Source organism: Miniopterus schreibersii, assembly GCF_964146895.1.
Source record: "Miniopterus schreibersii genome assembly, chromosome: 2".
NCBI lineage: Eukaryota > Metazoa > Chordata > Mammalia > Chiroptera > Miniopteridae > Miniopterus > Miniopterus schreibersii.
This window is the reverse complement of record NC_138102.1, coordinates 135,492,477-135,518,358: the sequence shown is the minus strand read 5'-3', so window position 1 is coordinate 135,518,358 and position 25,882 is coordinate 135,492,477. Positions and strand designations below refer to the sequence as shown.

Below are 25,882 nucleotides of genomic sequence, written 5' to 3'. Positions count from 1 at the left end.
CTCTTTGCATCATTGGCATCTAATTCTCCATATATGCTCAAGAAGTAAATGTGGTGGAGCCACATTCTGGTGGGCCTCTCTTCCAGAGGTGACTCTTAGAATCGGGAGGTTAGTGAGACAAATGACAGCTCCTGCCACGCAGTCATGCTTAGAGCCACCATTGACACTCAGTTATGATCTTCTCCCTCCTCCACTATACATTCTAGGTTTCCTTCACTCTCAGCTGTCACCCCTCTGCTGACATTAGTGACTTACCTGGTGGTGTGAACCAGACCCACATCGCCAGTGGGCCTAAGTCTCTGGTTACCAAGCCCTTCTCAGCCTGGGTTTGATGTACCTCTTTACGTAACAACTGGGTGAGGGATTATCAAGATGCTGATGTGAATTACCTGAATTCCACATGTATTTTTTCTTGCTCCCAGTGTGAGGTGGTAGCCCTGCCAAGAAAGTGATTTCTCTTCTTTCCTGTTGGTTCCTGGACATAAGGAACCCAAAGTGGCCAGGCAGCAGTGAGAGATTATCATTCAATAGGAAACTTGCTGTGGGCCATGGAAAAAGTGTGTCCTTTTTAGGAACAAGGGCCTCTACTGTAGAGCTCAGTGTTGTGGGAATAGAAGCACAAGGTCTACGTTTCTATTTCATGACCACTGTGTTTATGTGCAGCCGGCATGATCTTGCTCCAGAACCCCAGGGACCTTCAGAGGGATTCTCTCACTGGGGATTACCACAGATTCCGTTATTTTTCCCCACCACTAACACCACCAACACAATAGAGAGTGTCGAATTGGGCTTCTCAAGAAGCAAGGATCTTTCTTCATCTAGGTCCCACTCAAAGATGTCAGTTTTTCAATCCTCAGTTTGTGGGCCCAGACCAGTATCTATAGGTATAAAATATCCTGCCTCTAAAACCAGAAGAGGCAAACCAATGGCATACTTCCCTTTTTATAGTAGGAGGTGCAAAGTATAATAATTTATCTTTACTTTGGACAGGATATCCTGGCACATCATGGAACATTAGACGCATAAATTTTAGAGAAGAGCAAGGCTTCTGAACATTACTGTGTTTCTCTCCCACCACTTGGAGTGATGTGTTTTGCCAAGAACTTAGTGTGTTTGCCATCTCTTGCTTGTTCAGCCTGCTAAATATAATGCTATCAATGTAATGGATCAATATGATGTTCTGCAGGATGTCCAGATGGTCAGATCTCTTCCTACTATATTATGAGCGAAGGCAGGAGAGTTAGTAGAGCTATAGAGCGAAACTCTAAATGTATATTGTTGCCCATTCCATGTGAATGTGAACTGTTTTTCATCATCTTTCTGACTGGCACAGAAATAATTTTTTTTACCCAATCAATCAATTTTTTAAGGAGGCCTCCATTTGTCATTCTCCACTATAATAACGTTTACTTTAAAGACCAAGGATGCAATGTGGGAGTTAGTTCAACTATCCAGTGTTCTAATCCTAGAAGGAAAAGGACCACAGAATGGGTCCACTGACACAGTGAACTCACTATAAGCTGGACCTTGGCAGTGCTCCATTTATTATCTGGAGCCCACTGTGCCCAAACACTAAGAAGAGGAGTAATGATACACTCTTTGGGTCTTTGGGTGTCAATATCCACTCACTCACTCTGTCCTTTAATCCTCATAATATCTGGGGTTTCCCCTTTCCCAAATGGCTGTAAGTGCCTTTGGGGAAAAAACAAAGGAATCATGTCATGGTGTTGCAGAGTTGTTTCTCCTAGGAACTCAAAATGTTCGCTTTCTAAAAACTGGCTCAGATCTAAAACCAGGACAAAGATTTGTGATATTTAAAAAATTTTACAATGTGACTGCCTCCCCTCCCAGTATTCTGACTTTGATTTCTTCAAGATGAGCAGTGTCCTTGTCAGCTGTCCATCTATTGTGTCACTTGGTATGTCATGTTCCGTTAATCATCTTTATAACACTCTGTGGATGAGTCCCTCTAGGATGCCACACCAAGCTTATTAGTCACTGCAATAATCACTACATCCTGATTTCTGGTGGTTAAGCACTGTTTCTAAATTATGTTGTTTCAGGCCTGATCGGCCCCATTGTTATCAGTGAGCCTAGTTCTGTAACATCTTTGCCTGAACTACAGAGGAGAGCGACCAATGAACATTCTAGTGATGCGAGTGCCCCTCTGACCAGCACATTCCCTTGGCTTTGTTAAATTCTGTGCTATAAGGGCCTCCCTGTAGAAAATAATCATTTGGGAAGTGTTTTGGTTGTATATAATATACACATCCCTGCATACCAGTTATTACAGTGGAGTTACTTCCCTGAGTTTTTTAATGCTTTTCTTTACCATCTGCCACAGATACTCTGGCATTCCAACTTTGCTCACTGTGATGCTTAATTTTAAGTATCAAACTGGCTAGGCTGTAGTAGACAGTTGTTTGGTTGAACATCAGTCTAGGTGTCTCTGTGAAGGTTTTTTTAGGTGTCATAAACATTTAAGTTAGTAGGTTCCTTAAATAATAAATCCCAATTTTTCTCCCCCTCCCTCCCCACCATTGCTTTTCTGGAGAACTCTAACAAATACACTCATTATAGGCTATTGCTTTATCTATTTTTCTAGGAGCTTGTCTCATAGTGAGTTCACGCCATCTCCTGGGATAGTTGCCAGTATGTTAAATCTTGTATCATGAGCTGTTTTTCCAATCCGCCATCTGTGGTAGGACTTCTGCCAAGATGCATAGTTTCGTAAAAACGCTTGTGAGGAAGACCATTACCCTCGAGGTTGAACCCTTGGATACAGTAAAAAATGTAAAGGTCAAGATCAAGGATAAGAAAGGAATTCTTCCTGATCAGCAAAACTGATCTTTGCTGGCAAGCAACTGGAAGATGGATGTACTTTGTCTGACCATAATATTCAAAAGGAGTCCACTCTTCAACTTGTGTTGAGACTTCATGGTGGTGCTAAGAAAAGGAAGAAGTCTTATACCACTCCCAAGGAGAATGAGCATGAGAAAGAAGTTTAGGCTGGCTGCCCTGAAATACTATAAGGTGAATGAGATGGCAAAAATCAGCCGGCTTTGTCAGGAGTGCCCTTCAGGTGAACGTGTGCTGGAGCTTTATGACCAGCCACTTTCACAGACATTGTTGTGGCAAATCTCTGACCTATTGCTTTAACAACAACAAAATCCTGTATCAAGAGAAAGCACTGCTCTTTTAGGCATATGTCATCAGTTTGGCTCAAACTCTCATAAAAATTTTCTGCATGTTTGGACATTTCTTCCATCGACACTGGTTACATCTGAGTTTATGCATGGCTCTCTCAAGTTTGATATTCCAATCAAAGCCTTGGTAATATAACTAGTTTCTAATTGTGTCCTGTTATAATAAGGAGAACAGATTCTTCTTGAAGTTATGCAGATAACAATATTGCCATGAAAATGAGTTTCTGAAGTCTGACGAGGTCAAGTAGGGAGAAACACACAAAAGTCTCAATTCTGTTTACAAAGGTAAAATTTACCAAATAGATAGCTCAGAAAATAAATTCTTATAGCTGGAAAACAACAACAAAATAAAGAACCAGCAATATTTCAATCAAAAAGTCATGAAAATTGAAACCCTTCTTATCAGTTTAGTCAGATCTATGTAATTAAACTTGTTCTGCTTGAATCCAGTTAGTTCTATTAGTTCTCTTGACCTTGTCTGATAATTGAAGGTAACAGGGTCAGTGATAATTCCAAGAACTTTGCAAGGCTATCTGTCAAGGCCTAAATAATTTTCTCAGTGAAGTGAGTGCCCCAATCACTAGAGATTGTGGAAGGTGATACCCTGATTGGGAAACACATTTTCTAAGTTTTTTTTGCCACTGTGAGAGCATCAGCCTTGTGGCAGAGGAAAGCTTAAACTCATCCAGAAAACACACATACAACAACAAGAATATTGATAACCTAAACTAAGTGGCAGCTGAATGAAGTTCAGTTTAAATGTGCTATAATGAATAAAGAAATGCAAAAACTGAGAAAAAATGGTGTTTTCCAGAAAGCCTGGAAGAACTGAGTGGCCATCTTAAGTATACCATAGCCTCCAAATCTAAGTTATAGCCATTCTTTACCCATCTTCATTTCCCTGATTCCGGAGCAGACTGTTGCCATGTTGCAGGGATATCAAGATGGCAAAGGCCTGGCAGTGGAGGGTCTTGTTTGCAGAAACAGAATGGACTTTATCCTTTGAAATGACATGATACTGTATACAGAGAACCCTAAAGATTCCACCAAAAAATACTAGAACTGATAAATGAATTCAGTAAAGTAGCAGGATACAAAATAAATATCCAGGAATTAGTTGCATTTTTATACACCAATAATAAACTATCAGACAGGGAAACTAAAAATCAATCCCATTCAAAAGTGCATAAAAAACAACCTAGGGCCCTGGCCAGAGTGGCTCGGTAGTTAGAGCGTCGGCCTGTGCACCCAAGGGTCTCGGGTTCGATTTCCGGTCCAATGCACATACCAGGGTTGCAGGTTCAATCCCCAGCCCAAGTCGGGGCCCACCAGGGGGGCACACCAGCACCATCACCTTCCCCTTTCTTCCCTCTGAGGAGAGTTGCAACCAGGGGAGCAATGGGCAGTGACAGCTCATCCTGGGCTTACCCCTGAACCTGTCTCCAAGGCCCCCTTCTCTCTCTGACTCCTCAGTGAGCCAGAGCAGCCCAGCCTGGGCTCTCCAGTTGCTTCCTTGTTTCGCCGTCCTAAGTATATTTTTGCTGCCATCATGGACCCAATACCCTCTGACTCACAGTAGTGTAGCCCTTCCCTTTGGATAACCCCATCCCTTATCCAACTTTCCTTAAATAAATTCAATTTTTCTTTATTCGCCGTCTGAGATGGCTATTTAGCCTGCCCGTGCACCACTGACCTTAACCTTTCAATATTTGCTGGGCCTTAAAGGGGGACATAAAACAACTTAGGCAAGTTTGATATAAAGAAGGTAGGGAATGAAAAAAGACAAAAATGTGAGACTATATGGCGTGGTTAGGGCATGAAGAAGGGCCAGAAGGCCTGGATTATGAGGCTGTGGGAATGCAGTGCAAGATGTTTGGACTTAATTAGTTTTTGTTTTGTATGTGTTCCCTAGTTTACTGAAATGTGCAACATGAGTTGCTAGAATATTAAGTATATTGCTATTCTTTGTTTCTCCCATTGTTATTTAACCTGATGGATAGAAATCAAGGCAGAAATATTATCAAAAGCATTTCAGGTTCTGATCATATAATTTACTTTTTCCCTAAATCATATCTATTTTTCTCAGTATCTGAACAATATTGAAGCTATAAGTCATAGGATAAGTTGACCGGCCTTAATGTCAGTCATTTAATTCTCCTTTCAGATTCTTTTCTAACCTAACCAAACACACAGCTCGCCTAGCCACAGCAACAAGGTGATCTAGAAACAAAGTCCCAGATACTAACACTGGCACAGTAAGCAAGTTGGCTCCAGAGTTTTAATTGTTGGAAAAACAAGATATAAGAAGAAAGCTTGCTACAGTTATGGTATAATGCTATGGGTAGTGATGTTTAGGAGTTTGAAAATGAGTTAAATAGGACAAGGACATGGAGTTGTAAAAAAAATACAGGGCAAAAAAGGAAAAATCAAAGAGAAGGAAAGGGGTTAAAATTCAGGAAATATATGGTCTTTCTTCTTTCTCCTTTTTGAAATAAAGATGATGAATGGGCGGGAAAAATGCATTAGCAGACACTCAAGAAGATTACCTTGAAATGGGAGTCTTAAAGTTTTTTGTTTTTTTTAAATGTACATTCTTTTATAATAAAAATGAAATGTGTACAGTCACCGCTAGACATCCCATCATCATCAAATGCCTATAATATACAAATGTCAATTTATGTATTTTAGCTTTAAAAAATCTAAACTTCTTTCTAGAATTCTCTGCCTTAGTTCCTTGATAAGCACTTGGGTGGAGGAAGAAATGTTCCTCTACCCTCAAGGTTTTCCTGGCTGGTGTAATAATCAAATAGACATGAGACAGATTAGTGTGGACAAAAAAGGGGCAGAAGCTAACCTGACTAGCTCAGGGAAGGCCTGCCTGGAGGGTTTGCAAACTCAGAGACCTAAAGTAACCACAAAAGATGGTCTGAAATGAAAACTTTTTAACTAAAAACAGTCTATGGTGGGTCATCACATCCTAAGGCAGTATTTTTCCCTGACAAAGGCTAGTTTTCACCTTAACAAAGCCTGTCCATTTGTCTTTTTGCCTTTGTCTTTTTGCATCTGCGATAATATACCTTAAAATGCCTTCGCAAAAACAAAGTAATTTTCCTTTTTCCGGACCTTTCAAACTCTTCAAAGCACAGGCACTGCTCACCGGAGACCACAAATCCCCTGATTGTTATCTTGTTAACTGTTGACAACTATCCTACACCCACCTGAGTAAAAAAGTGAGCGTCTATCATTTTACTTTTTATCCAATGCCAGAGATTTCCCCCCTTTGCTTTCTCCCCACCTCCCTCATCTATCACCAATGGATTTCAGGTAACCCACTTATGTCTCACCTTTTGATTGTAAAGCATAAAACAAGGTGCAAAACTGCCATTCTCCGGAGCATTATCTCAATCCATTGAGATTCTGCTTCCTGACACGGTGTCGACAGTTTGGCTCAAATAAATTCACAATAATTCTTCACAGGTTTGAATGTTTCTTAGGTTAACAGAGGCTTCAAAGTGTCATTGCAGGCTGATAAGAACAGAGGTTTACTAAATAGAAATTTACTCTGCCCTAAAGATAGGTCAAAAGAGGCTATCTCTGATAATCACTTACCGGAAAGGCCCTAATTCATGTTCTAGGCAGTTAAGTTAGGGGCAGAAGTTTCTCTTGAGCCTGTATCTAGAGTTGCCTTTAGCTTAAAACAATTTTTATGCCACAGAGGCACATGTTGGGGTGACTTGGTCTGAACTTCCACACAATAAGTGCAATTTTCTTTTTAACTGTTATTACCATTTTGATTCTTTGTCTTTTGGGCTTCAAAGCTCTAGTTATTTTAGCTAATTTATCTTGGCCTATAAATGACCTTAAGTTCCAAAATAAACAAGAAAAGCTTCTAGGAGGTTATATAATTATTATCTAGGATTAACGTAACATTTTATGTTTTTCACTTTTTAGACGCAAGAATGGGAATGGGGGTCAGTTAAATTGACAGAAAAATTGCAATATGGATCCTCAAATCCACCTACGTTTACTCATCTAGACAGTTTCTTCTTCTCTAAGTAGAATTCAACCTTCAAGACATTAAAGGAACCCAAGCTAAATGTTCATTTCCATTTCCCCCATGAAACATATTCTAGAAAAGGGAGAGAGAAAAAAAAAAAAGGTAAAAGAAGACAAACCAGTAACTGTAATGACCATTACCCCTAGCACTGTTCATTGTCAAATAACCAAATCCCTACTTGGAAGAATATAGTCATTTGAGAAACTAAAAATGAAAGGACTTATTTACAAATGCCTTTCTTTAATTTCTTATAGGTTTTCAAGTTCTTGTGCTATTTTCTATACTCTCCCTCCCACCGTGTAAGTTTTATTTTCCCCTTAGAGGGATTTGGCTGAGCCTAACCTCCAGCACTGCCATCCCCCACTCCCCAAAGGCCTCCATTGAAAAGCCACCCGACCTTTTCCCTCCAAGCTCACACCGAGGGTCTTCCAGTCGCCCTGCCCCCTGCCAGGCCCCCCTACTTCTGCAGGCTTTTCTGTCTATCGTTGGCACAACTCCCCGGGGTGTCTACCCTGAGCTACCACACACCTGGCTCCTGGGCCACGCGCCCCGGTACTGGGGTGAAGCGTGCCGGGACCCATCTGGAACAACTTTTTTTCTCCCTCAGACTTTTGGCTTCCTCTCGGTCGAAGCTAAAACCTGAAGTGGAGTGACCTGAGCCGTGGAGACAGAGTCTCTAGCGTTGACAGTCGCTTGGAGCATGCTCAGTCCCCTTTGAGTCACAGGGCGGCGGTCCGTCCCCACCCGCGCGGCCCGGCGGGTTCCTGCCAAAGCCGATGGCGCTGGTCCGGGTTCTCCACCTCTCCCGCCGCGTCCCGCCCCCTCCTGCGCGGCTCGCGCCCGGGACACCCGCGAGGGCGCCCCGCAGCCGCGCCTCCCGCCGCGCCGCCGCCTCTTCCACGCCTGGCCTCGGCGGGCGCGCGTCAGGCCATAAATAAGTAAGTAACTCCATTCACCGGGGCCGCGGGCGGGCGAGGCGCGGCGCCTGCGGCCGGCAGCGAGCGAGAGCGGCGGCGCCCACCCGGTGCCGAGCAGGTAAAGTTCCCGCGCGGAGCGCGGGAGGCGGCGAGGGGGAGGCGCCCCGAGGACGGCGAGCGCCCGTCTGCCCCTGCGGCCCGGGAGACCGCTCGCGCGCGCGGAGCAAACGGCCCGCGGTGAGACCGCCCGAGCGCGGTTTGCCTGTGAGCCCTTATATAGACAAGACAGACAGACAGAACCCCCACGCCGCCCGCGGAGGAGCGCTCGCCTCGTCCCGGGAGCGCAGGGCGGCGCGGGGGCGCTGCGGGCGCGGGCTCGGGGCGCGCGTCCGCGAGGGGGTCCCGGGGAGGGAGCGCCGCGCGCCCCCCGCGGGCTTTCGGCCGGGAGGCGCCCAGGTGTTGGGGTTTTGCACAGACTCTTCGGGCGCGCCGCTTCCCCCTCTGTTTGGCCCATTAGTTTCCCGGCGCTGGTTCCGCCCGGCGCGTCCGCAGCATCTCGCCCTTCTCCCCAGCATCCCGCCCCGGCCCGGGAGCTTCGGGGGTGGCGCGGTTGCTGCGCTACGTGGGGACGAGGGTGGGGCCGGCGGTCAGGGTGTGTGTAGGGAGTGTCTCCCCTTTGAGCAGAGGGTCGGGGCTCGGGGCGGCGGGGACGGGCCGAAACGCGCGGGAGGTCTCCTTCCGTCTCTCGGTCCCAGGTAGCGTGGCGGGGTGGGGGCGGATGGGGAGGCGGGCGCGGAGGCGGTGCGCGCCCCCCGGCCGACCGGGAGCGTGGCCTGCGGAGGGTCTGCCCCCGAGGCTCGCGCTGCGCCCCCCCGGGCGTCCTGCGCCACGCTGGGGGCGCCGGGCCAGGTGGCGCGGGAAGTTGGCGGCGGCTCGGTCGCCGAGGGCCGCCTCCGGGGGACGCCGCCCCGCAGCTGCTCTCTCCATCCGCCCTCACCCGCGCTTCCGCGGGGGGCTTGCCCCGGTCCCGGTGGCACGAGCGGGGCCCCTTGCGGGCTGCGCCAGGGATGTTAAAGTCACACACACACACAGACACACACACACACACACACGCTCCGTCCGACAGGAAATGGGGCGGCTTCTCTAGTGTCTGCCACACGCTTGCAGAAGCGGGGCTGAGCCGGCGGGGCTGAGTGAGAGCGCGCCGGTGGAAGTGGGAAAACCAGTGCTCAGCTCCTCGCTTCCTGGATCTGATGAGACGCGTCAGAGGGATGAAGTAGGAAACGATGAGGAGGGAGATTATGAAAAAGCCTGGGCAAGAGGAAGCAGTGGGCCCTAGATGCCCTTTCCTGGCGTCCTGTGCTTTATGGCTCAGCACAGGCTGAGAGCTCTCGAGGCCGCGCTGTGCTGTGTCATTGGAACCGCACCGACTCGTTTGCATCTGGGGAAGCGGGGCTGCAAAATCTGAGCGGGGTGCTGGTGCCTTGCAGAGAGCAGGTGAGCTCCGCGCAAGGTGACTGTTCTTAACCTTGGCCAAGCAGCCCCGGCTCCACTTTCTGCTTCTGACATTGCGTTTGAAGCAATCTACGGGAGCAGGCAATTGAGTGATCTCGGTGAAAGGGAAACATTTACTTTAAGCAACTCCGTGTTTTGTATACTAACTCGTGAAGTCCAACGCTGTTTTTTTCAAAATTCAAATCAACAGTTTGCAATTAGGTACTGCCTCTTTCCTCCAGGGAGTGTTTTAATAGTGGTAAGTAATCTGAAATTTTAACAACTCCTTTCCCAACGTCCAGTTAGAGCATCTTCCCGTAAATGCTGAGTTTATTTCCAGACATGCATTTACTCTTTTATGTTATCAGGCTTATATTTTTGGCCTTGAGCCCTCCTAAAGGGAAGGACAGCAAGTGACCTAAAGAAATATCCTTTATCCAGAGTCATATTTTTGGATCATGGGTCTGAAATAAAAAAGGAAGTATCCTGCATTTGTTTTTAGTCCCATTCTTTCACCGAACATTTTGTTTGATACATTCACAGGGAAAAAAAGTAACTAACTTTAGAGTTAGACCCAGATTTCAGGCTCAGTTCTGCATTTTGTAAGGTTGTAATTATTTAACAATCTCATCCTCAGGTTTTCTTATCCAGAAAATGGGATTGGTGGTACCTACCATGAGGTGCTACTGTGAGAAATAAAGTATATGGAAAACACCTAAAATAGAGACTAGCTGTTTTAAAACCCCTAAAACCATTCCAGACACTAAACTGTGCTTACTTAGATGAATGAGGTTGGAATTCTGCTCTCAAAAAGTTCATATGTAGTCATTCAACTTATCTTCCTCCTGCCCTATTTGCTTTCAGCCATTTCCTTCTCAGTGGGACACATATTCATTCCAAGTAACTTGGAAGGGCTTTAGCAGTCTAGGAAATGTTTGTAAGATCTGCTAATAGGCAAATTTGAGAAGGGTATCTTGCCTTAGAAACTTGTGTATTCAGTCCCTTTTTTTGGCCCATTGAGAGTGACCTTGTGCAAACACATAGGGAGGATTTTCTTTGAGCTCTGGGGGGTGGACACTCCTTCCCTGAACACTATCTTTGCCAATGAATTGATTTCTACTTTTTGAGAGTAGAGACTGGAGCTGCAATATCTTCCAGGCTTTGGACAGACTAATCTTCTCACTCTAAGAAGCCAAGAAGAGTACAGTAATTATAAAAACGTCTCTATAATGTTCACCATGTTCCAGGCATGGTGTTGCCACTTTCTGTATATTATTAACTCCTTTTATACCCTTAACCACCCAATGAGGTTGTTTTGTCAATATCCACATTTACAGAAGAGGAATCTAGGCACAGAGAATTAAGTAACTTGCTCAAATAGCAGTTACCAAGGGGCTGAGCCTGAGACAAGCACTTGGGCATCTGTCTTTAACCAGTAAGTAGTCCAGCTTCTGCCTTGAGTGAAGCTGAATGAGGGCAGGGATCTTGTCATGTTCTCCATTCCCAGTGCAGTGCCTGGCACATAAGAGTTCTGAACTGATTATAGAAAAACTGAAGGAAGGAAGGAGGGAAGAAAACAAAAATGGAGGGCAGAAGGAGGAAAGAAAACGAGAGTGAGCCTGCTTTCCTGCCCCCTACTCTAACTCTGTCAGGAATCCCACAGAAGTTCTGCCCTGGGGACAGAATAGTTTGGATTCTTTTGAGGATTCCTTTGCCTTGTCCTGTGATTAGTCATCTGGTCACTTTGTGTGACTTAGAAAAGTATTCTTTCTTTGGGATGACAAATTAGCAAAAGGCGCTTATCCCCTATAAACATAAAAACGAAATGTACTCAACATGGAACAAACAAAACAGGAAAGATTATCTTCAGCGTTTCTGGGTTCAAATTTCAGTTAAGCCACTGGTTGACTTGGTTTTATGTGATGTGGTCTAATACTTGTATGGTTTTTCGGAACAAAGAAGATAACACATGTAAGGTGTCTTCTACTTTACCTGACAAAGAGAATGGCATGCAGTAATACTAGTTGTGTTTCTTTATGCCTTTTATCTCTCTTCTTTCCCTACAATCCATCCCACAGAAAATTTGCCCCAGGTTCCTTTATTTTCAAGAAATCTGTGTTCATCTGAACTGCCCTGTAACTTGATCTGGAACACTCTATGGCCAGTTAATATATTTTACCTGGAATCATAGTTATTTAGGTAGATGTTCTCTCTTTTTCTAGGTGATATGGTCCTTGAGAATAGAGACCATGTGTGTTTCATCTGGGAGCCCCTGTGGGCCCAAGGTCTCTGGGGCAGGCCAGGGCAGAGGGCTCTGAAGTTTGGCCTATCAGGGTTTTGATCTTGGCTCTGCTGCTTACTAGGTAGGACAAGTTGCTAAACCTCTCTAAAGTTTGGGTTCTTCCTGTGCAGAAACCTGTCTAAATCTGAGTTTGAGTTTCTTCATGTGTAAAAAGAGGATCATAATCAATTTTGTGTGTTGGTTGTACAGATTAAACAAGATAATGTCTGTAAAATACTTAGAAATAACTCAATACATGGTAGCTAGTGTTAGGTATTAAATATTTGACCTTATGTCTGTTAGACTGTTACAGGGATCACTGGCTTATTCTTTTAAACAGATTTTTGGGAAACTTTTGAAACACAAGTTTCCCATTGGATCCCCGGGGTTACAGTGTTGGATTGTAGAATAAACTGCTAAATGGACTGTCATTGTCTGAGAGGTCATCTTGGTTTGTCACAGGCTTTTCAACACTGTTTGAATCAAAGCTATTAGGAAATGTGTTAGGAAGCAACTACACACTAAGTAATAGAACTTATTTTTTTTTAACTTCTAGAGAAATTTATAGAGAAAGCGTCATTTCCTCAATAGGCCCCTTAAATGGTGAACCCTGGTACCTAGTCTACTTGCCGCCTACTATCATAATATGAGAGAATAATCTAATATGGACCATTGTCTAGGAAGAAATAACCTTTACCACACATATTTGGCAGTTAGTAAACAAGAGAGGTTAGGCGCTTTTAAGTATAAACTGTAATAATCAAGAACACTGGAAAAAATTAACCACAACTTAAACAAATTGAACTTGACTATAATAAAACTAGTTCACCTTGAGCTAGACTAATGGGTGTTTGGGTGCTCCAGACATATTCAGAAACATACTCATAAATATCAGTGTTATTCATAAATATCAGTTTAATAAAGGATGCATATATATTTGGAAATAATTTTCCTTTCTTAATACCAAAACTGCCTTGCAAATGTTCTCATTAATATTCACCAAACCTTAAGTGAGTTCATAAAACTCTTACAGGGCATTTGAGTGACGGCTACAAGAACGCTGATGTAAAGATGTTAAAAGTTTTGAGCAGTTAGAGTAGTCCCACAAAAATGTATGTGTTTTAATGATCTAAACTGGTGATGTATTCTTGGTAATATTAGTCATTAAAGCAGCAATTTTAAATTGAAAATATTTAGTATGAGTGGTGAGTGCAAGAGAATGCAGTTGTTTAGATAAAGATCTGTATAAAATGGTGGTGTTTTTTAGAAAGCATTTTATTTCAAACATTGGTTGTTTCCTCACCTAATAACACAATGAAATGTATTCTTAACCGTCTATACCCCTACTCAGATTCTGATTAGAGCTAATATGTGGAATAATTATAATTTATTTTTAAAAAGCTGCTCTACTAAATAATTTACTTAAAGCCTCATTTCTTTCATAACTAGATTAGATAGTAATAAACAGTAAAACTAAAAGACATATGTTTGCTTGAACCGCTTTTAAGGGATGAGCTATGTTAATGATATTTACCTTATTTTAAAATCGGTTCTCCAACATGCCAGAATCTGAAGTCCTATCAATTTTTCTCAAATATGCCAAAGATGCATTTAGTGATAAACAGCATCATGTGATAGTGTTCTCAACAGATGACACTTGGTATTTTTGGCAGACACCTCTTCATTGTGTGGAAATGCATGACTCTTTCATTAGAGAACATTTGGTGCCAATGGCCTGTGTTCTCCTTATACTGATAGCTTCCTCTCAGTCATTGTAATTACCTAAACTGCCCCTACTTTTAAATGTACCCCTTGGAAGACTAGTACTAGCTACTGGCCAACAGGATCAAAATTGAGAATGCTAAGGAAAGTATCGCTGAGAGCAGAGTATCTTCAAATAAGAAATTGTTTTGCTTTTCCTTCAAAGGATTAAAAAAAATCTCATGTGAAAATACTTTGATTTGAAGCAATACGTTCTTTCTTGTAAGGCATATGTAAGTATTAACATTTAATTATCAGGTATCATGGATTTCCTAGGCTCCAAGCCTTCCTTTGCTTTAAACCGTCAACGGCCTTTGGCGATATGGGCACCCGCTGCTTCTCAGACTCCTCTTTTGGCTTCTCTGCCCTCTGTGTTCTCTTCTTACTTCTCTGACTCTCATTTGCAGCTTGGTTGGCTCTCCTTTCACCTCCTGCTCACTAAAGTGTGTGTTCCTCAGTTTCTGTTTTGAGTTTTGCTTTTGCGTATAGTATCGCCTGGCAAAACTCACCCTCTCTTGGCCTTGGCTTTCACCTTAGTAGGAATAACTGGAGTCATTAGCCTCAGCCCTGACCTTCACGTAATCTCTAGGCTGACATTTCCAGACGCCTTGCTGGACAGCTCCCCTTTCCTGCGGCTGACACCTCCAGCACCCTGTGGTCTCTTCTGAGCTTTCTGTGTCTCCCTTCCTTCTGTTTCCCCCTTTGCTGCTATTGGTCTTACTATTTTATAGCATTTGAGTCTGGAAGCTTTTGAAACCCTCCCCCTCTTGGCCTTATCTCTCACAGTCAGCTGCTAAAACTTCACATTTGCATATCCTATTTTCTGATGTCTTCAGAGTCCAGCACTTTTGACATATTTCTTAGAGTCATGCTGTAGTTTTTTTGAGGATCTTCTCACTTCTAGTCTCTCACTGTATAAGTTAATTCTGTCTGTGCCACCAGAGGCTCTAACTGAAGTGCTTCTCCCTTACCTACATGTAAATAACACTTTGGTGACTCCCATTACCTGGGTCTGAGGACCAACGTTTCAGTCCTTGTTTTTCTAAAAAGCTTTCTCGGGCTCCTCTCCCACTGCCCTCATCATCAATCGAACTGTTCCCTGTGCCTCATTCATCTTCATGCCACTGTGCCTTTGGTCATGCTGTTCTTTTATCTTAAAATGCCCTGACTTCTCTCTATTTCCATACTTAACTTTAATCTCATCTTCAAGCTGAGTTTAAACACTGCCTTCAAATTTCCTCTGAGGCCCCTAGATAGGACGCTTTTCTAAAATTTCAGTAACATTGCATTTGTAGTCTGTCTTATTTGTGTTAACCATTTTATTACAGTTGCATTTGTGTAAGTCTTCAGTTTCTTCATATACTACCAATTCCTGGGTGACAGCAATAATAAGGTATTCATATCTGCATATCCGTTAGCACTTTGGTGGATTATGGAGTTTCAAGGAATTTAGAGGACATCTGTTTTCACTTTTATGTACTGTTTTTTCGGCATCTTTGTTTACTTTAATATGAACACGGAGGCAGCCTGGCCTTTTTAACCAGTTACAGTTGTGACAGTTCTTACTGCTTCTACGTAGGGTCCTTACTCAGCTTTCTGGGGCCACACAAAATAAATCCCTTTTTGGGTTGATTGACAACCTGTACATATGTGGTGACAGCTCACATGTTTATGTTTTCTCTATTAATCTAACATTCTGTTTTTCTACCTGTTCTTTACATGACCTGGTTAAGCTCTTTCTGAGGATCATCGTGTTTCTGGAGGCATTCGCGTTCAGGAAGGTCAAGAAATGTACAGTATAGTTCAAGGATGAAATGACCGTTTATGAATATAAATGTTTGGACTCTTGTTCATAACTCAACCAACCATTCATGCCACCCCTTTTCAGATGAGGTCAGAAGGTGAGAAACAGAGGTGTGTGGGGGGGAATCCACCTGTGGCAGAACCCACTGTTATCTCATGGCTGAACCTTTTCTCTCTGTGGCCCTCTGCGTAATGAATAACTGAATAAACCACTGAAAGAAAGGAGGGGAAGAAAGAAAACAACTTTAAATTTTGGTTACAATTAAAAATCAGCCACTCAGTAAAATTATCCACCTTTGTAGATGAGTACCATAGCAGGTAAAGTGACAAACATGCCATGTGTATGTGTATAATAAATGAGTTTAGAGATTCTGGGCCAAAGAAGTGCCTATTGGGTTAAGCCATAGATAGACCATCTGAATAAAAATAGCTTGCTTTTATTGAGCACTTCAATATGTGAAGCATCATTTTACATGCTTTAACTAATTTAATCTTCAAAGCCTTATGACCCTCATTTTACAGATGAAGGAATTAGGGCACAGAAGTTTAAGGATCTTACCCAAGGTTATACATCTTGTCAGTGGAGGGATCTGGATTTGAACCTATTAACCACAATGTACATTTTCAATAGTAGTATTTTAAGATATTCAGTGATGCAGTGGGTTTTAAGAGATTCCAGAGGGAGGAAGTTTGAGAAATGTTCAAAAACAAACAAACTAGTCAACTGTAATGAGAATGAGCAGAATGATACGCTTCCTTATTGTTTAGAGGATGCATCTGGAACAGAACTAGGAAGCTTAGAGAGAATAATGGCCTTGTGGCTGATTGCAGACTCAGAGAGGCTAGAGAACCAGGAGGGACTGAACGAATGATAAGTCCATAATGTGATGTGATGGAAGGAGACTTGACTTGGGGTGGAGAACACATAATACAGTACACCAATGATGTATTATAGAATTGTACACCTAAAACCTATATAATTTTATTAACCAATGTTGCCCCAATAAATTCAATTTAAAAAAAGAGGTTTTGTGGGGTGGGGTTGCTGGAACGGCCACAGGTAACACAAGTAAATTTTCTGGGATGATGGGAATTTCCTAAGATGATAGAAATCGTCTACATGTTAATGGGCATGTGGATTATATACACAGGTGTATATATTTGTCAAACTAAAACTGTACACTTAACTGTGCATTTCTCTGATTATAAATTATATATTAACTTTATGAAAATTTACAATAAGTATTTATCTGGCTAATGAAAAAAAAAAAAGAATATGACCCCTTCAGTGCTAGTTGCACAGTGGGAAGAGTATGCATGGTGTGGCGGGATTCTGTGGAAGTCCCAGGCTGTTGATGCATGGACAGAACAGGGTCTGGTGAATTCTTGTTGATGTATATATGTCATTTCTTCAGTGAAGTGGAATTTTAAATAAAGCCTCTGACATATTTCAAGCCACAGAATCCAATTATTCTTTAGCAACTATTTATTCGTCCACTGTACTCCAGATACCATTTTATTTTATTTTTCAATTACAGTTTTCGTTCAGTATTATTTTATATTAGTTTTAGGTTTAAAGCATAGTGATTAGAGAATCATATACTTTACAAAGCGTTCCTCCCAGTGTTTCCAGTACCCACTCAGTGCCATACCTAGTTATTACAGTATTTATTGACTATATTTCCTATCCTGCACTTCACATCCCTGTGATTATTTTTGTGAAATCACATTGTATTTGTCTTTCCCTGTTTGATTTATTTCATTTAGCATATCCTCTAGGTTCATCTATGTTGTCACAAATTTGCAAATGGTAAGAAATCATTCTTTTTTTTTAATCATCATCTGAGGATATTTTTTCCATTGATTTTTAGAGCGTGGAAAGGAGGGAGGGAGGTGTGGAAAGAGAGAGAGAAACATTAATGTGAGAGAGACACATCAATTGATTGCCTCCTGCACTTGCCCCATTTGGGGCTGGGCATTGAACCTGCAACCCAGGTATGTGCCTTTGCACAGAAATTGAACCCATGGCCCTTTGGTCTGTGGGCCAACACTCTAATCACTGGATCACATTGGCCATGACGATTTCATTCTTTTTCATGACGGAGTAATATTCCATTGTCTGTATGTACCATAACTTTTTATCATTTATTGATGGGCACTTGGATAGCTCCTATATCTTGGCTATTGTAAATACTGCGGCAGCGAACATAGGGGTGCATGTATTCTTTCAAATTTGTGTCCAGACACCATTTTAGATATTAGAGAGAAAACTGGGAATAATACAAGCTCCTTTTAGTCTTGAGTCACACAAATAATAGAACATATTCTCAAAGCAAGGTTAAGCAAATTTTGTTCTTCAGTTGACTTTTTGTAGATCTCCAATGTCATCTTCTTCCTGTAGTCTTATTCACTCATTAGTTTTCTCTTTTCCTTTTTCCTCCATCTCAGTGTCATATGTTGGATCAGAGACTTTGTAGAAAGATAGAACTTGATGGAATTTTGACTTAGTTATGTCCAAACTGTTTAACCAAAATCAAGATATATAAACCTTCAGGGCTCTGGTGTCTTCATTTTTTAAAACGTAAACAATAAAATCTGTATCATGGGGTTGTTGTTGGAGAGCAAATAATGTCAGTAACCAATAAATGGTAATCATAATTATTTTGCTTTTTTTCTCTACCTTTTTTGGGCAGAGTCCTATTCTTGAGGAATTCTCTTCTGTGCACAAGTATTTATGAGTTATAATATTGCTGTTTGCAGCCTGAACCAGTTAGGAGATTTATAAAGCAACAACAATAAGAACTTATTGACTTCACAGTAATGTGAGTCTTCCCAATATGGACAAAACTCTGTTTCTTGGCACATTCAAGCACTGGTAGTGATGCTGCAAAAATATTTAAGTGCTGAATTTTTCACTTAGCTACAAAGTTAGTGATGTTAATTGAGACTACATCCCAAGGGAATTTTAAATGGACATTCCTTACTTTCCATTTAGATATAGTAGTGCACAGAAGCACATTTAAAAGCTACCACAAAGAAAAAGACAAGAATCATTCTATTATCTTGACTTAGAGATGTTTGTTCATATTAAGACATAAAATGTATGCCAACATAATTATTGATACCATTTACATGTCCCCTATGTGCTTGATCTTTTATTTTTTAAATTTTTATTTATTTTTTATTGATATTTAGAAAGAGAGAGAGAGAGAAACATCCATTGGTTGCCTCCCATACACACCTTTACTGGGGATGGAACCCGCAACCTAGGTATGTGCCCTGACCAGGAATCGACCCTGTCACCTTTTGGTGTAGGTATGTATGGGTCAATGCTCCAACCAACTGAGCCACACCCAACATGTAGTATTTCTAATCCTCATTATTACATTAAACCTATATAATTTTAATAACCAATGGAATCCTAGTAAATTCAATTAAAACACACACACATATTCCCTTGGAATCCATTAAATCTCATAATTTGCAGCTATGAGGGGGGACTATATTGTTACAGGCAGCTACCCTACTGGGCAATATCACACTGTGCAGCTCCTGTCACCAGAGGCAGCTTCCCGGCTGGGCACTATCTCTGGAGGCCTCCACTGCTGGGACAGGCAGACACTACTGTGACAGGCAGTTACCTGACTACGCACTCTTGTGAAAGCTAGTGTAGCCATAAGCAGCTACGGGGGCCAGATTATGTTGCGATAGGCATCTACCCGGCCATTTCCATGACAGGTAATAATAATAAGGCGGAAAATACAATATGGTCTCAAATGGGGAAAAAAGAAAGGATAGATTATATTCATTACAGAGAGAATAAAGACAGCAAAGTGAGGTTGTCCCTTAGAGAACCCCAAGAGTCAACGCTTTAGGAGAAGTTTCAATGCATGTAAGATGCTGAGGGCAGCTGGCTCTTAACTCTCACATCTTAAATCAACTTCAGTCAGTAAATAATTGAGCATTGCTATATGAAGTACTCTGCATAGAGACCTGAAAAAAAATATGTATAAGACATCTTTCCTGACCCCCTGAGGAGACTAATTCAGAGATAAACTGTATGTATGTACTAAAGGTACAATCCAGAGTAGGATTGTCAAAATAAATGGTAGAGAGCAATGATTTTCTACAATAGAGGTTGACAAACTATAGCTCTTGGGCCATATTTAGCCAACTGACTGTTTTTACAAATAAAGTTTTCCTGGAATACAGCCATCAGTTTGTTTCAATATATTCTGTGGCTGCTTTCTTGCTACCGGGCAGAGTTGAGTAGTTGCAACTAAGCCTGCAAAGCCTAAAATATTTACTCTCCGGCATTTTGGAGAATAATATTTGTTGACCCTTGCTCTAGGATTTCAGAAGAGCGAGACTTTACTGTGTGATGGAAAAACCGAAGAAGGCTTTAATGCAAGAAATGGGTATGTTTTGGAGCTGAGAGATAGGTAGTATTTAAAGTGACGCGAGGAGGTGGCCATTGTTAGTGTTATAAAACTCAAAAGCGAAAGCAAACACAGAGATAAATAAAAAAGCCTGCTTAAGTATAAGAATCATATCACCATGTATAATTCATATATTATAATCATTTCTCTATGAGTATATTTTTTGTAAGTATTCATCTAGTACACTGATTCTTCAACTTGATGAGACATTTAAGTCATTGGTGAACTGCTTAAAAATAAGATTTTTGTTTTACTCTGTAGTGTATGATACTAAAGTATAGTCCATGTAGACAGTCACCGATCTAGGATATTTACTCATTTGATAAAATTGATTCTTTTCAGTTGAGGACAGAGACTATTTCTTTTTCTCTCATGTTGTCTCTACCTTTATAAAGTGCATGCATGCTGAACAGACACTAGTAATTTTTGCTAATAACTAGTTACAATAAAAGAAATACTAAGTATTGAGCACACATTTAAGTGACAGCCCAGTGCCAAGACCTTTTTATGCCTTATCTTATTAAAAACTTAAAATAGCCCAATGAGATAGATATTATTTCTAGAAGAGAATACTATGGATCAGATGAAAAATACTTGACTTAAGACTACAATATTAGTAAATAGACTTTTTATTCAATAGGACCAAGAAATTATCTCTTTTAAAAAGAAAAACTTTTCTCCCATCTGGGCGTGGCTCAGTGGTTGAGCATTGACCTAGGATCCAGGAGATCCCAGTTCGATTCCCGGTCAGGGCACATGCCCGGGTTGTGGGCCCGATCCCTAGTCAGGGGCGTGCAGGAGGCAGCTGATCAATGATGACCTTCTTATCATTGATGTTTCTATCTCTCTCTTCCACTCCGTTCTCTCTCTGAGATCAATAAAGATATATTTTTAAAAATAAAATAATTAAAAGAGAAACTTTTGGAGCTAAGATATAGCTAGGAGTGGGCTTCTAGAAAATTGTTTTTAAAAAACAAATTTGCTGGCATACTCTCCCTCCTTGGAGCACACCTGCACCTTTCCCTCCCCCCCCCCCCTTTTTCCCTCACAGGACTGCATCTCCTTAACTCTATGTGACCCCAGGAGACCTGCAATCAGGGGAGCAATGGGCAGCAGCAGCTCATCCCAGGCTAGCTCCTTGAACCTGTCTCCAAGGCCCCCCTTTTCTCTGACTTTCCACTGGGCCAAAGAAGCCCCACCTAGGCTCATTTCTTTTTCTACGACTTTTATTTCTCAGTGAGTCAAAGCAGCCCCACCTAGGCTCTCTCCTGTTGCTTCTTCTGTCCTAAGGCCTTGTTTCACTGTCCCTAGCTTTAGCAAACATACTCTCAAAATAAATAAAAAAAAAGAATTGGCCAGTTTGTTCTAATGTAACGTAATTCTTTTCTATTAAAAGCATTGTGCCATATTTTTATAAAGGTTGAGTCTGCTTTCACTAAAAATGTTCCTGCAAATTTTTGTTAAAAATATTGCTATTTTATTTGACCAGAAGAGTACCTTTTCTCTCTGCTTGCTTTCTGTTCTGTCACTTTCTATCCACAATTCTCCTTTCTTTTTCTCACCTATTAACATTCAGTTGTTTGTATAGTCCATTTTTCCCCCTCCCTTTTCTTTCTTTTTCTTTCTTTTTTTTTTGTAGTGCTACTAGCAAAACTCTTTTTATTTATTTTTATAGAATTTATTGGGGTGACATTGGTTAATAAAATTATGTAGGTTTCAGGGGTACAACTCTATAATGCATCATCTGTATACTGTACGTGTGTTCAGCACCCCAAGCCTAGTCTCCTTCCATCACCAGTTACCCCCGTTTACCTTCTACCTCCCCCCACCCCCTTTCCCTCTGGTAATCACCATGCTGTTGTCTATGAAGGGATGAAGAAGTTTTTTTGTTTGTTTTTTGCTTAATCCCTTCACCGTTCTCACCCAGCACCCAGCCTTCTACTTTCTGACAGCTGTCAGCGTGTTCTCTGTATCTATGAGCCTGTTTCACTCATCACTGGTCGGCTGCCTCCTGCACGCCCCCGACTGGGGATGGAGCCCGCAACCCGGGCATGTGCCCTGACCGGGAATCGAACCGCGATCTCCGGGATCTAGGTCGACTCTCAACCGCTGAGCCACGCCTGGCCGGGCTCTTTCTTTTTTCCAATATTCATATAATACCGAGCTACTCATTGCCTAGTATCTTCACTGTAGCACTAAAGTGCTTGGATGCATTTTCCTGAAGGGATGGCCTCTTTCTGGAGGAAAACAAAGAATCAATGCAAGTTAATACCAGTTCCTTTTTCCGAACTTAAAAAGCAGCAGGTACTGCAGAAATATTTGCATACCACTAATTGATAAGATGGAATAATGAGTGAATGGGAAAAGGTGAATAGATTCAGAAGAAGCCTCAGGGAGAGTAAGAAAATCTAAGTCTGTCCCCCATGGGACACATTAGCATCTCTGTGGAGAAGAACCTGGCCATTTGTGCCACAGAGAATATTAATTACACATGTCAGTGGCCTGCCACTCGAAGATTTACAGATCTAAAGCTCATCTAAAAATTATTTTTTTTGTCGTTAATTTTTAAGTTACATATGCGTTAAGTAAAAAAGACTGCATTGTGAAGACATGCAAATTTTTACTGTTTTAAATATTTTTATTAATAACATAGATTTGTTACTCTATCTCAGTAAGATACCTGGATGCATTACCTACATTTGTTTTCAAATGTTCCAAAAAAGGGAAGAGACACTTCTATAGGCCTATCATTAATTAAAAATATATATATATGTTAAAAGCTTAGAAATGTAAGTATTACTTTAGTATTTATGATTAAAATCATTATGCATATTTGGTGTACAACTTCCATTTAAGAGTGAGCATTCCATCCAACTTTTTTAGTCTATAAGTTATTTTAAATTAGTTTGGATTTTATTTTGCCTCTTATTTTACTAGATTTTGTCTTGAAGCAATATACTTAATGTCTCTTCCGCAACACACTTAGATACTGAGTTTCAGTCTATGAAATCTAAATGTGAAAATGTAATTTTGCCCTGGCCAGTGTGGCTCAGGTGGTTGGGCATCTTCCTGTGCCTGGAAAGGTTGCTTGTTCTATTCCCAGTCAGGACACGTGTGGGCTTGATCCCTGGTAGGGGGCAGTAGGGGGCGTGCGGGAGGCAACTGCTGGATGTTTCTCACATCGATACTTCTCTCTAAAAATCAATTAAAAATCTTTAAAAAAATGTAATTCTTTGTATTCTGTTGGTGTTCTAAGGATTCTCAAAAGGATTTACACACTCAGGTTTTTGGAGTTGGAAAAGGGGAAAGAGAAGGCAAATAACATACTCTGTGCTAATTGTGTGCCAGAGATATGGGTGTGGAGGCTTTATATGCTTCACCTCCTGAAAGTGATTATCTGACAGCCTCAACCGCCCTATAACGTAGACGTGGTTATCACTAATTTAGGATGGAAATGAAGCACCCAATGTCTCAGACGGGTTGGGTAACTAAGCTCTGTTTCCAACATCTACATTTTCTCCCCTCCATTCCTTGTAGTTCTTCCAGGTAGAGTTGAGTCCTCCCTCTTTGCACATACATTTTATAGGAAAGTGAAATTATGGAGAAGATAAAAGAGAAATTTGTAAGATTCTTTTTGTTTTAAATGTGCTAATTAAATCAATCATGTCTCTAAATATCAAAATCATACCTGGAAGGTTTTCTTAAAAGACAAAAGACAAAATTAAAAGAATTAAAAAAAAAAATGTTCGCAAAGTTATTTTTAGCCCCTCTACCACATTGTTTTAGTCTGTTCATGCTGCTATAACAAAACACCAGAGGCTGGGTAGCTATAACAACAGAAATTTATTTCTCATGATTCTGGAGTCTAGAAGTCTGAGATTAGGGTGCCATTTGAATGAAGGCTTTCTTCTGGGTTGCAGACCTCCCATTGTATTCTTGCCTGGCAGATGGGACTAGGGGGCTCTGCAGAGTATTTTTATACAAGGCACCAATCTTTTTCATGAGGGCTCCACCCCCATGACCTAAGCACCTCCCAAAGACCCCCGCCTCCTAATACCATCACATTGGGCATTAGAATTTTAACATATGAATTTGGGGGCCACAAACATTCTGACCTTAGTAAACATACATAATCTTTGTTTTCAAAAATGTTAATTCTGTGAACTGTGTATGTTGGGACTGGTGTAAGTCCAAGAAATCAAAGAGACTTAGTTAACACTTTTTAATTAGGGCTGTGTCTAAATAAATGGGATTTGAATATTGTTTTGTTTTTGAACACTTGATTATACTATATTAAACAAGTACATTCAGCTCCATTTATACCGTAATAAGAGGGGTATCTAAAACAATAAAATCTTATTAATAATTGCTTTATTAAAATAGCAGAAATTCATATTTGAAATTTATTGTAAAAGTCCATCTTAAATTCCATTTCAAAGGGTCTTGAGAAGTCTCTCATTTTGAACACTTTAACTCTTAACCATAGCCTAGTGATAGGAACTTTGAAGATGGTACTATAATGAAATTCCAGCATACATGTTTAAAAATCTGTTTTAATCATAGTAACATAACTTGAAAATACGTGATTGAGATACTACATGTTTCAAAATGTGAGGTAGTTGAGTTGAACATTATGTTTTATTTATCAAGCCTCTATAGTATCTAATACTCTTAAAATGCAGTGGGACTTTTCTTTACAGTTGACAATAAAATATGGTTTGTACATGGCAATTGAAATATCATCTAACTTGACTCCAAAAAGATATCCAAATGATGAGGTGAGAGAATATTATTAGTTATTATTACTACCTACTGAACAGTATTTTATAGGAGAGAGTTGATGGGGAAAACAAGAAATGCTCCATTAAAACATTTTTTTAATAAAAATTATTGGGAGTGATATTAGTTAATAAAATTATATATGTTTTAAGTGTACAATTCTATAATGCATCTTCTGTAGATTGCAGTGTGTGTTTACTACCCAAGGCCAAATATCCTTCCATCACCATATATCTGATCCTCTTTACCCTTTACTAAGGGCCCCTTTTTTTTTGGAGAGAATGGGGGCAGTGCAGAGGGAGAGAGAAACATCTGTGTGAGAGAGAAGCATCAATTGGTTGCCTCCCACACACCCCCCCAACTGGGGACTGAACTCACAACCCACAGGCCCTGACCAGGAATCGAACCACAGACCTGGTGCATGCCACGATGCTCAACCAACAGAGCCGCACTGGCCGGGGCAAATAGAGATTCAAACTGAAAACATACTAGGATTATGACCAATCGAAGATTATTAGTCCTGAATGAAATAAACATAATATTGCCAGATTGCCTATTGAAGTGAGAAAAGTTTTTAGATGAATATTTCGGCTCCTGAAAAGGATCATCTTTTGTAATGAAATCATTAATGATCTAAAGGAAGTGGTTCTGATGTGCTCTTTATGTTATTACAAGGCATCAGAATAATATGAGGTAGGTGAAATGCCATGATTCTTTAACTTTATTTCTTTAGAGAACTAAACTTAAAAAAAAAAAATCATACATTTTTTTGCCTATACAGCCATCTCCTTTTTACATTCCTGAGAAGTCTCTCAAATCCCTAGAAATCTGAAAATAAAAACACATAACCACATCATTTTTCAATTTTTCAGCATAGATTTGTTTAAAATATGCCAGTGATCACTAATAAAACTTTCTCTACCTTCATCGGACAGTGACTTTCACCATTTTATTTCTCTTTACCGTCGTTTGCAAGAGGAATTTCCTGACAGGGCTGCACACAGGCACGTGGAGTGGAGAGAAGTATGTGCCAGGACTGGCAAACACTCAGATGCTGAGTTTGCTGCCTCCGTGAGACAAGTAAGCTGTGCCGTCGCACAGCTGTGCCAGTAACGATACCAGCGCAGTTGCCAGGCATTCTTATC

The 25,882-nt window shown here is 41.2% G+C and overlaps 1 protein-coding gene across 5 annotated transcripts in view; it reads left to right on the top strand.

Annotated features, from left to right (window-relative positions):
* Positions 1-7,979: 7,979 nt before the first annotated feature.
* Positions 7,980-25,882, top strand: part of SLC16A7 (solute carrier family 16 member 7) — a 143,547-nt gene continuing 125,644 nt past the window's right edge. The window contains exon 1 of one of the 5 annotated variants that reach the window (XM_081128015.1): positions 7,980-8,201. The gene's annotated coding sequence lies outside the window, so the exon portion shown is untranslated. Of the gene's footprint in view, positions 8,299-15,449; positions 15,618-25,882 lie in introns of those variants that run through there. The other 4 variants (XM_081128017.1, XM_081128014.1, XM_081128018.1 and 1 more) reach the window with 4 other exon arrangements.